We start from the raw sequence: 12,285 nt of genomic DNA on the forward strand, positions 1-12,285 counted from the left end.
TCAACCTCCTGAGTAGTTGGGACCACAGGCACAAGGCACCACACCTGGTTAATTAAGGGCCAGGGAATCTTGTTGCCCAACATAGCCACTTCCCTCCCACCATTCCCCACTCCTACACCCAGGGCCAGACAGCTGAGCATGTGGCAGGGCCCTGGTTCACCTTGCTAGCATTCCTCCAGACTTTGGCACACAATGATCCATCTATCTGGGGTACCCTCCCACCCGCTTCTTGCACTGCTTTCAACAATAGCCATGCTCTCCTTGTCTTCCTGAGCACACAGCTGAATTGCATTTTCTAGGCTCCCTTGCAGTTAGGTGTGGTCAAAAGTTAGGGTTTTTAGGAGGTCGCTGAGGTTAAATAAGGTCGTAAGGATGGGGCTTTAATGCAGTAGGAGTTGTGGTTTTTATAAGAAGAGGAAGAGATCCCTCTCTCCCTCCCTCCCTCCCTCCCTCTCCTTCCCTCTCCTTCCCTCTCCCTCCCTCCCCATCCCTCCCCATCCCTCCCTTCCCACTCCCCTTCCACTCCCCTTCCCCCTCTCCCTCTCTTCTGCTCTCTCTCTCTCTCTTTCGGCATTATTTTTATTTCCATTACCATCATCATCTTTATTGGCTTAGTATAGATTTTTTGGCCACCAAACATACCTCCTGTTCCTTCCCTTTCCCCAGGAGAAGCTGATCCAGGTATCCATTCTCTCTTCCTCCATGCTGCCCTGGGTCCCTGGGAAGCTGATTTTTCCACCTTAGCTCAAGCAGTGCCTTCGATGGGTCAAGGGTCCTTCCCATCCCTGCTGTAGTGATTGGGTCTGTCTCCTTGTTGTCTCTTCCTGGTTCCTCCTCATTCCCTGACTCTGCAGGTCGCAGAGTCTGGCAGTGCTCAGTCTCTGACCTCTTTGCTTCTCTAGCTGTATTCTCTCCCTAGGCAGTCACTGCCAGATCCTTCGATTTATATCCCATCCTTATCAGAGGTTCTCAACTCTGGGGCACAATGGAACCACTTGGTGAGCTTGTAAAATTCTCAATGCCCCACTGCACCCCACCAGTTCTATCAGATTCTGAGGACTCAAGCATCCACACTTTTTAAAGCTCCCCACGTGAATCCACAGAAGCCAGGCTTGGGAAGTGCCGCTGGAGGCAGGGGCAGAAGACCTGGAGGTCATGAGGACCTCAGTTTGGGTAGCAGCAGTGGATGTGTGAGTGGCCGTGCTTTCTGTGTATGTTTGAAGGTAGGGTGAGCATGGTCTTCTAAAGAATTAGATGTCAGGTGTTAAAGCAACAGAGGAATCAAGGATAACACTAAGGTTTTGGCCTGAGGAACTGGACAGAGGACACTATAGGAAGAGCAGGCTTGGGGAGGGGTCAGGAATCCCACTGAGGTTCAGTTCAGTTGGAGACGATTATGATGATGGTTAGACATCCAAATGGAGACCCTGAGTTGGAAGCTGACCTCAAAACATGGACCTCAAGGGAGAGTCACGAGTCGAGAGTCAGAGGTAAGGATTTGGGGGTCCTCGGCACATAGATCCACGCCTCTCAACCTCATCTTGCACATAGACTCTCCTGTGTCTTTTAAAAATCCTGATTCCCGGGCCCCTATCCCTGACTGATGACATCAGAACCTCTATGGGTGGGCCCTAGGCATCTGTATTTTCTAAACGCTCTCCAGGTGATTCCACCGTGCAGCCAAGATGACACACTTCTGTTTTAAAGCCTAAATGAGATTGGGACATTTCTCCATTCAAAATCTTCCATGGGCCTCCTATCTAAGTCAAAGTAGAGGCCGGGCATGATGGCTCACACCTGTCATCCCAGCACTTTAGGAGGCCAAGACAGGCAGATCACCTGAGTTCAGGAGTTTGAGACCAGCCTGGCCAACATGGTGAAACCCTGTCTCTACTAAAAATACAAAAATTAGCCGGGCAGGTGGCAGGTGCCTGTAATCCCAGCTACTCAGGAGGCTGAGGCAGGAGAATCACTTGAACCTGGGAGGCGGAGGTTGCAGTGAGCTGAGATGGTGCTCCTGCACTCCAGCCTGGGCGACAAGAGCAAAACTCCGTCTCAAGAAATAAAACAACAACAAACAAAGTAGAAGCCAGAATCCTCGCCACGGGCCTCAGGGGCCATAGCTCCTGCCCCCACTTACTCCCTGACCCCTCTCCTGCAGTATCCCCCTCCCTCACTCTGCTTTAGTCATCTGGCTTCCTTGTTGTTTGTGAAACATACCAAGCATACTTCTGCCTCAAGGCCTTTGCACTGCTGTTGTCACTGCCTGGAACGCCCTTCCCCTCAATGCCCTCAGGACTGACTCCCTCACCTCCCTCGGTCTCTGCTTAGACCACTCTAGTTAACATGGCTACTTCCCCCATGTACACTCTCCTTCTCCCTTCCCTGCTGTATTTTTCTCCCTAGCACTAATCACATCTAACAGTAGTGCATATTTTACTTATTTGTTTTTTGTCTGTATCCTCCTGCTAGAATATGTCAATTTTTAGAACTTTCTTCTATTTTGTTCATAGCTATGCTGCCTATAGCAGGTACTTAATAAATATTTGTTGAAAGGAGGAATATGCTAACCCAGTATTTGCCAATAGGAACCACAAGGGCTGACTTAGGAATGGGCACGAGACCCAGTTTAGGCAACGGAGATGCAAGGGAGGCTGACTGGAGACTTCTAGGAAAGCCTGGAAGAGACGGTGTGTAGATGTGTAGCTGCAATGCCACAACCACTGCTGCCTTGTGGGGTGAAGGATTCAGGTCGGGGTCAGTGCTGGCAGCACCCCAGCAGGGTGGAACTGAAGGAGAGGGGACACCAGACTTGGCCAGTCCCCAGCTTACCACTTCTTTGTTGTTTATGCCAATCAGAGATTTTTTGCTTTTGTTTCTGTTTGTTTTCATTTTTTAAGATTGTCTGGGAGGTGGTTGTAGCCTTTTTTTTTTTTTTTTCAGACGGAGTCTTGCTCTGTCACCAAGATGGAGTGCAGTGGCGCCATCTGGGCTCACTGAAACTCCGCCTCGCGGGTTCAAGTGATTCCCCTGCCTCAGCCTCCCAAGTAGCTGGGACTACAGGCACACGCAGCTAATGTGTGTGTTTTTTGTTGTTGTTGTTGTTTTTGTAGTTTTAGTAGAGACGGAATTTCACCATGTTGGCCAGGATGGTCTCAATCTCTTGACCTCGTGATCCGCCCGCCTTGGCCTCCCAAAGTGCTGGGATTACAGGCGGGAGCTACCACGCCCGGCCAGTCATAGCCTTTTAAAACAAATTAAAACTCTCCAAGTATGACCTGACTTTTTCTCAGGGCACAAAAAGGCTTCCTTTCTGAGGGCAGCACTCCCTTTAGGGCTGCAGTTCTGGAAGCCAAGGTGTCAAGGAGTGAGTCCCAGTTCTGCCATCAGCTTGCAAGTCTGCTTCCCAAGCGGGGCCTCAGTTTCCCCATTCTTGAAGGAGAAAAGCCTGAATGTCTCCTCCCAACTGGAAGAGTCTGTGATGATCCCTGACGTTTTGGGATTCGGTTCCTTATTTCAGCTTCATACTGCTCACAGAGTAGGCAACAGGACCATGCTTGCCAAATGAACTCTGTGACCAAGAAAACCAAATCGAAGTGGTCCCACCCTTCTTTCCAGCACACCATGACAGGATGTAGCTATGGCTCAGCATAGCGTGGCAATGCAGGAGCAGCAAAGGGAGGTGTTGGAGGGGTGTCAACTGAAGAAGACACTGGATGGCCTGAGAGGGAGGTTGAAGGTGGCATCGCTTTTCATGTGAGTTCATTGCTCACCTAACAAGCACCTACCAGGTGCCCACTGTGGTGGGCCAGGCCCTCAGCAGGTGCTGGAGCCATGGGCTCTGATGTTAGTGTTGAGTCCTTATGGAGTGCCAGCACTTTCTGTGCATTGTCTCACTCCATCTTCACAATATCCCCATGGGGTAGCTACCGATATCGTCTGTTTGGTACTTAAGGAAATTGGGGCCCACAGAGGGTAAGAAACGTGCTCTGTCTCTCATTGAGTGAGAAAGTGTCACAGCTGAGATTTGAACCCAGGACATCAACTCCTGACTCCTGAGCCATGCTTCTAACTGCTTCCCAATGGCTCCTGCTGCAGGAACTTGACCCTGTCCATTCACTGGACATAGGCATGCCCAGTTTCTGGACATCAACTCTGGCCCTGTGTTGGCAACTGAGGGTACAGCCAAAAATTGGACCCTCCAGAGCCCATGGAGGGGCTCCAAGGTCTCAGCACAAGACCCGGCTGTCGAGATGCACTTGAGAAAACCCATAGCCTATTGGCCTGGTACCACACACGGAGGCCTGTTCCCACTTAGGTTCAGAGAGTTTGGCCCACTCATCCATCCATCCACTTACTTATTCATCACTCACTCATTCACTTAACAAACATTCACTCAACCCCTGTGGCCCACTCTATACTAGGCTCTGTGCTAAGACTTGGGGATAAACCTAACCAAGAGAGACCGGGTCATTGACTCACAACTGAGGGTATAAAGGAGAGTCAGGCAGTAAACACAGAAGCAGATGAGATGGTTCAGGGTGGGGTGAGTGCTGGGAAGACAATAAAATCAGGCGGAGAAGTAGAGAGTGACTGAAGAGGGACCGGGAATGGGAGAGGCAATTTAGGTGGGGCGGTTAAAGGAGGTCCCTAAGGAGATGACTTACAATGTGGCCAGAATAAGGAGAAAGGGCCAGCCCAGGGGAGCAGCGAGCACAAAGCCTGCAGAGTTTGGAAGAACTGGAGTGTGCTAGGAGGTGATAGAAGGCCTCTTTGGACTGGGAGCACGTGGCATCTGTGATGCTGGGGTGTGGTCAGGCCCAGACCTCCGCACCCCATATCTACAACCAATGCTCACTCCAGCAGCCAGTGCCTGGCTCCTTCCGCAGGGGCCTCTCTTGGAAACATTCCAGCTCATAGCCGTGACTGTGGTTGAGGCCGTTCCTTCTCCAGGGTGGGGCTGGCAGGTGTCACCAGTCTCTGCCGTCATGGGTCAAGGAGTGGGGCTTTCCTGAAAGGGCGTCAGCCGTGAGTGACCTTAGCTTGGCCTCTACATTCTTCAGACCTTGGGTTTCTTCCCCCAGCCCCAGGGGTGGGGGCTTTATGAAGCCTTCTGTGCTGCAGCAGAGAGAGGCTAAGAGACTGGCTTGAGGTCGCTCAGCAGGTCCCGGGGACAGATGGGTCTAGAACACCTCCTTTGTCTCCAGTTTCTTTCCATGATCCTCCATCCTAGGTAGTCTCTCTCTAGGCAGAATATAGCCTTCCTTATTCCTGAACGTTTAACCCAGCCTGGGCTTGAATATGGGGGGGAAAGGGCACAGTATGTGGGGAAAAGGGCACAGTTTCCTTGGACCTGTGCTTTTCTTATATCAATGTGTAATGTTCCCCGTAATCATCCATTTGTCCATTTATTTGCTTCCAGCAGTCATGTATTCATTCAACTAAAGAATCTCAAAACATCCACTCTGTGAATTACCAGGAAGAACAAGTAGAGGCCGTATCTTTCTTGATCTCACAGCCTAGCCAAGGGCTCAGGGCACATCAAGGATTGCGGGTGCAGGGTGGGGGGCAGGGCAGAGGGTTGGGCAGCAGTGGGAACAGTTACAATAGTTACCGTGCAATATGACTGGATTGCATCAAAAGCAAAAGCAAATTACGTTGGAGTACAGATGACAAAGTAACCAGCTGCTCAGGTAGTCAGGGAAGGCTTCACAGAGGAAGAGACATTTGAGCTGGGCCTTGGAGAATCAATAGGAGTTTGCTAAACAAATCATTCAGGATATTGATATTCTGGGTAGAGGGACCCGCATGGGCAAAAGCACAGCCAAATGCTGGAAAGGAAACAGGATGGAACCCGGCTAAAGAAGATAACAGCTATCATGTATTATTTGGAGTGATTAGTGTATCCAAGTGTTTTGCATCTACTTAATCGTCATAACAAGCTTCTGAAGTGTCATTTGCCCCATTTTTACAGATAGAGAATTTGAGGCCCAGAACAGGGAAGTCACTTGTCAAAGGTCACACAGCTAGTAAGAGGCAAAGCCAGGATTTAGGCCAGGTCTGCCTGACACTTGTATCCTTCACTCCTCCCTCTCAGGCTGAGATGTCAGGCTGAGGACAGTTATGTCAGGAAACCCCAATAAAACCTAACTTGTTTCAGAACCTGCAGTGCAGTGGCCTGGCGGCCTAGCAGAAGACGTTGCAGAGTTCTCTTTCTGGATCCCTTCCTTGCCCTCCCTGCCGGGACTGAAGTCTGTGCTCTGTCACGCGCCTCTCCATCCGTCCATGTCCTGCAGGTCTTGTCTCAGCTGACCCCAAGTGAAAGAGGGTCACAGGAAGAACAGACATCACCTCATTTCCAAGGATGGCTCTGTGCACGGAGATGAAGTCTCGCCAGCAAGCAAAGGGGCCTCTGCAGAGGCAGAAGAGCCAGGAGTGCTGACAGGCACATTCTCCGAAGCCAGGCGACAGTCTAATTACAGGCCGGCTCTGTAATGAGAAGCGCGGGCCGGCTGGGGAAACCCGGCATGGCTCATGGCTCAGAGCTCTGAGGCAAAGAGGGGCAGTCAGCATCCAGGCCTGCAGGGGGGCCCTGGGGAGAGACCACCAGCTCAGCTGTCTCCAGACCACACACGTGCTGGCTCTGGAGAGGCTGAAGGGGAGATGAGAGAGAACCAGGCTGAACGTTGGTCATGGGCCAGGTGCTAAGCTGGGACTTTTACCTCCATCTCTCATGTAATCCCCCAACAGCCAGGAGAAACAGGTGTAATTTGCTGTTTCGTAGAGGAGAAAACGGAGGCTTCCAGAAGTGAAGCAAATTTCTCAAAGCTCACACACCTGAGAATGGTGACGTGGGCTTCCCACTAAGGTGTGGGGGAAGCTAAAAGTCTGTTTTCTTCCCAGGGGGAAATAAAGGAAGAGGCGGTTCCATTCTGGAGCTGAGAGAGACCATGAGGCACAGGAAGAAACAGGCTTGGCTGTGGCCCAACCAGGTGCCTCCCACCCCTGACAAAGAAAATATGTGGGTGAGACAGGAACGTGAGACATCATTTTGGATATTAAAGCACAGGGTGACATCAGAAACCTGAGTGGCCTGGGAACATCAGGGGTACAAATTTGGGCTCATGACTTTGCCTTTCTTTCTTTGCACACCTTTGCATTTCTTTGGGGGTATAAATCGCTAGGGAAGCGAAAGACCTCTAGGCCCCATGCCAGGCTATGTCTCAGCTCACCTCCCTCTGACAATCCTCGGAAAACTTCTCCCCCACACACCTTCCTCCCCAGAACATCCAGGTGGTTCTTTGGGAAGAGAGCCATGCTTTTTCAGCTGGGCCTCGGGTCCTTGTTTGGAAGGGATTGCAGTGGGCAGGGGCTTGGATGCAGCTGTGTGGGCCTAGGAGCTATGACAAAAGTCCTTGAGCAACTGCTGGGGCCCTCGTGGCACAGAAAAAGCTGCCACCACAGCAGGGTAAGCATTCTCAGCCCCTCTCAGCGGCACCTGCTTCTGATTCACCTCGGGGCCTGCCCGGGGCCTATGGATGCAGCTGCCTCTTTCACGCTCATGTCACGACCTCCACTCCAAGCTCTGTCTGGAATCTGGGTCTCCCCGCCCCGTGGGACCCCTCGTATCATGTTTTGGCCATGCTTTAGAACTCAGGAGGGGGTCTCCTGCTTGCAAAATCCCACTCACAACAGGACAGCCCTGTGTCTGATACAGCTCAGCAAAGTCTGGGACACGACAGAACAGGTGTCACATCCTGGCTTTGCCACCAGAGCCTCAGTTTATGTAGATTGGGGAAGATCTCCACCCTCACACTTGTTCACGCAGAGCTGTGGAGCCATGTAAGACCTCAGGCCCTGCCGTGATGCTTCTTCCCTCCCAAGCCCGGCCCCAGCACCTGCCGGCAGTGCCGCCTTGGCATCACCTTCTTTGCCCTCACCAAACCTCAGCTTCCTCATTTATGAAGTGGGCATGGTGGTCCTATCTATTTCACAGGATGCTGGTAAAGATCAAACGAGGTGATCCAGGTGTCCCCTGAAGTGCTGCACCAGCCATTTAGCAACCCTCGCCATGCGCCACCTGCATACAGCCTGGAGTGGCAAAGGCCCTGAAGACGCTGAAGCTGTTGACCTTTTCCTCTTTTTCAGGAACGTGGTCCCTGGGAGTCATTTTCTTTCATCATCCACAAATGAGAAAAGACGTTGTTACGTTAGCTCCAAGATAGCTCTTTCCATAGTGGGAAATTTCTGCTGCCAGTCACTAAGGAAACACAGGCCCACCGGGCAGGGTTCTCGGCCAGCATCTTGAAGGCGGGTACCGGAAGCGACTCACTAGTGACTTTGAGTGTCACCTAGCAGGTCTCCACCCCCTCAGGGGTGGCTGGCAAGGGCAGCGCAGGCCTCCACCTCCACGGAGGGGGCTCCATGCATTGTACCAGCAGGTTGGCTGCAGGATGGGCACCCCTGGAAAAACAGGGTAGTGTTGAGGGCCAGAAGAAGGTTGGCATTAGAGGAGACTGGGATGGGGCCCGGGTGTTTTGTTCTCAGAGCTCCCACCGGATCTGGTCAGCCCTATGGCCGCTCTTGCCTCGCTGTGGAGGCAGAAGCAGCTGGCATTGCCATGGTAACCAGGCAGCACCAACTTCCAACTCACCTCTGAATTTTCTATGACAACGAACATGTTTGCAAAGTGAGAGCCATGAGCAGAAAATTATGCCAGGGAGCTGTGGGGAGCTGATAAGGAAGGGTGGTCAAATTTCCTACCTCCTTGGTTAACCAAGAATGCAGAAAAAAGGCATAGGACTAACCCAAATTCAGGCCTGAAAGAAACATTAGCTACACTTCCCCGTGTTGGGTTAGAGAGTACAGTAACTACTGTTCCCTTTACACACACATGCACTGAGCAACTGTGACCTATCAGGCTCTGGTGCAGATGCTGGGACGAGCAGCTAAGGAGATGAAAAGAAAGACGGGACCTGGTTATCAGTGAGATGAAAATCCCTGGAACCCAGACTGGAGAGGGCTTCATGGGAAGGAGGTCTTCATAGATTTTAAAAATTCAGGCTGGGTGCAGTGGCTCACACCTGTAATCCCAGCACTTTGGGAGGCTGAGGTGGGTGGATCACCTGAGGTCAGGAGTCTAAGACCAGCCTGGCCAACATGGTGAAACCCCATCTCTACTAAAAATACAAAAATTAGCTGGGTGTGGTGGTGCGCGCCTGTAATCCCAGCTACTGTGGAGGCGGAGGTTGTAGTAAGCCAAGATTGTACCACTGCACTCCAACGTGGGCAAAAAGAGGGAAACTCCATCTTGAAAAAAAAAGAGAAAAGAAAAAAAGAAAATTCAGATTCCCAGAAGATGCAAAGAGCATTCCCTATGTGCCTGGCAACAGGAAGGTAATTCTACATCTGTAACACACCCATCTCGTGACAGGCCTGGTCTCTCCTCGCCATTGTAGAGTCAGCTACATAATTATTTTAACATCTCTAGTATCCACAATAATAAAAGTGGGCAGAAACAGGTACAATGAACTTTAATCATACATTTTATTTCATGTAATGCATTCAAAATATTATTTCAACGTGGAATCAACATAAAAATGATAAAAATAACCTGGGCGTGGTGGCTCACACCTGTAATCCCAGCACTTTGGGAGGCCAAGGTGGGCGGATCACGAGGTCAGGAGATTGAGACCATCCTGGCTAACATGGTGAAACCCCATCTCTACTAAAAATACAAAAAAAAAAAAAAAAAATTAGCCGGACGTGGTGGCGGGTGCCTGTAGTCCCAGCCACTCGGGAGGCTGAGGCAGGAGAATGACATGAACCCGGGAGGCAGAGCTGGCAGTGAGCCGAAAGCATGCCACTGCACTGTAGCCTGGGCGACAGAGCGAGACTCCGTCTCAAAAAAAAAAAAAAAGATAAAAATGATTGCTGTGATTTTTTCTTTTTTGAAACATGGTCTTACTCTGTCACCTAGGCTAGAGTGCAGCGGCGCAATCTCAGCTCACTGTAGCCTCTACCTCCCGGGCTCGGGTGATCCTCCCACCTCAGCCTCCTGAGTAGCTAAGACCACAGGTGCCTGCCGTCACACCCAGCTAATTTTTGTATTTTTTGTAGAGATGGGGTTTCGCAATGTTGCCCAGGCTGGTCTCAAACTCCTGAGCTCAAGCGATCCACCAGCCTTAGCCTCCCAAACTGCTGGGATTACAGGTGTGAGCCACCACGCCCAGCCTACTGTGATGTTTTATGTTCCTTTTTCTTCCTAAGTCTCAGAAATCTGCTGTGTCTTTTACCCTCACAGCACCTCTCAAAGTGGACTTGCACATTTCAAGTGCTCCATGGCCACCTGTGGCCAGTGGCTACCATGGTAGATGCTGTGGTTCTGGATGCTGAAGGTGGAGGTGTGGCTACGTGATATACTTTGCCTTGGGTTGGAGAGCTTGTCCACTTCAGAGCTGAGAATCCAAGCCAGGACTGTGCCCATGGGAAGGGGTCCAAGCAGCAGGTGTGGTCCTGGAAATGGGGAGTCTGCCGCAACAGCTCTACTCAACCTCTGTGGACATTTTGGGCCAGGTCATTCTTTGTTGTGGGCGGCTGTTCCTGTGCATTGTAGGATGTTTACAGCATCCTCAGTCCCTGCGTACTAGAGGCCATTAGCAGTCCCTGAATTGTGACAGCCGAAAATGTCCCCAGATGTTGCCAATATGCACTGCAGATTCTGGACTTGCCAGCCCCCATAACTGCATGAGCCGATTCCTTAAGGCAAATCTCTTTCAAATACACGCACCCCCTAACAGATTTTCATTAGCTACTTTTTGAAGAAGTAGGAGAAAGATAAGTTATGTTTTCTGTAAGTGCCAGGAAAAAAACACAGTGTTTAAAGAAGGAAAGTCACAAGCGGAAACAGCATTTGGTAAGGAATCATCTCATGATCAGATACTGGAGATGCTGGACTGCCGGCCAGGGTGGGAGACAGCTTTAAGTAAGACCAGGCTGAGGCATGGAGTGGGCCAGGCCAGGTCCCAGCTGGGCTGGGTGAGGTGAGGGGCCTGTGGGGAGGTAAAGGTCTGAATGTTAGTGCAGTGGGAGCTAGGACCAGCTGGACTTGACTGCAGGTGTGTGGGAGGGCAGGAGATGGAAGCAGAGTCAGCTCAGCAGCTAGGCTGGGCACTGGGTAATATGAGCAGGAGCAGGTGACAGGAGAGATGAGAAGGTTCTGACAAACAATGATCAATTCTTAATGGGACCCTGCTTGATTGTACTTAGTTGCTGGGCACCTGAGCGAAAATAGGCCGGGTGTGCTGAGGAACGTGGCACCTGAAATAAAGCAGGCTGGTGGTGGGGGCAGAGGGTCCTGGAAGCTCTGAGGTAGATGAGCTCTCCGAGGGGAAGAGCAGAGAGGCCTGCGATGGATGCCTGGGGCACCGCCCCTGGGAAGCAAAGGATAAGAAGCCAGTGAGGGAAAAGAGGCTTGACCGGCAATGCCATGAAGGCCCCACCAAGCAGCAGAGGCTCTTTCTTGAGACCCTTCCTCTGCACAGGAGCCTATGGGGTGCAGTAAACTGAGTCTGAGCTCCCGCATACCCCACCACGTGACCTTGGCTGATCGCCTCCCTAAGCTGCAGCTTTTCATCTGTAACTTGTAGGCAGTAATTACCATCCCGCAGTTACTGCAAAGATCGGATGAGATTCTAATTGCTAACCCTGAGGCACTTAATAGGTGCTTAATAAACCTCTTGGCCTGTTGGTAGCTGTCTGGTCATAGCAGGTGTCCCATCCTGACCTGTGTGCAAGGAAGAGCATGCTGGCCTCTCCTGCTCTAAGAACACTATTGTCAGGCACTCCCTGGGGGCTGAGTGTATGCCCTAAATCTAACAGCCCTCTCGGGAGGGACTGGTGTTATCATCCCTACTTGACAGATGAGGAAACTGAGGCTCAGAGACTTACCCAAATGTCCACAGCTGGTAGGTGCTACAGCTGAGTTTCCAATCCAGGCTGCTAGACTTGACAGCCCATGTGGCTCTGCTCAGCCACCCTGTGCTGTTCTGCCACTAGACTCTGAGCTCCTTGAGGACAGGGATGGCCTCACTCAGAATCTCACACTGCACCAGACATAGCAGTCAGGACAAAAGCTCTGCAGAGAATTCTGGCAGTGCATTGAGACAGAGCAGGACCAGGCTCCTCCTCTGGGCCTTCGATGCCTCTTCTTTTCATGGCAGAGGCTCTGAAGGTCAAACAGTCATTATGCACAGAAAAACAATGATCAGGATGGTTTGATAGAGG

This window comes from Nomascus leucogenys, chromosome 2 (genome assembly GCF_006542625.1).
Source record: "Nomascus leucogenys isolate Asia chromosome 2, Asia_NLE_v1, whole genome shotgun sequence".
Taxonomy (NCBI): Eukaryota; Metazoa; Chordata; class Mammalia; order Primates; family Hylobatidae; genus Nomascus; species Nomascus leucogenys.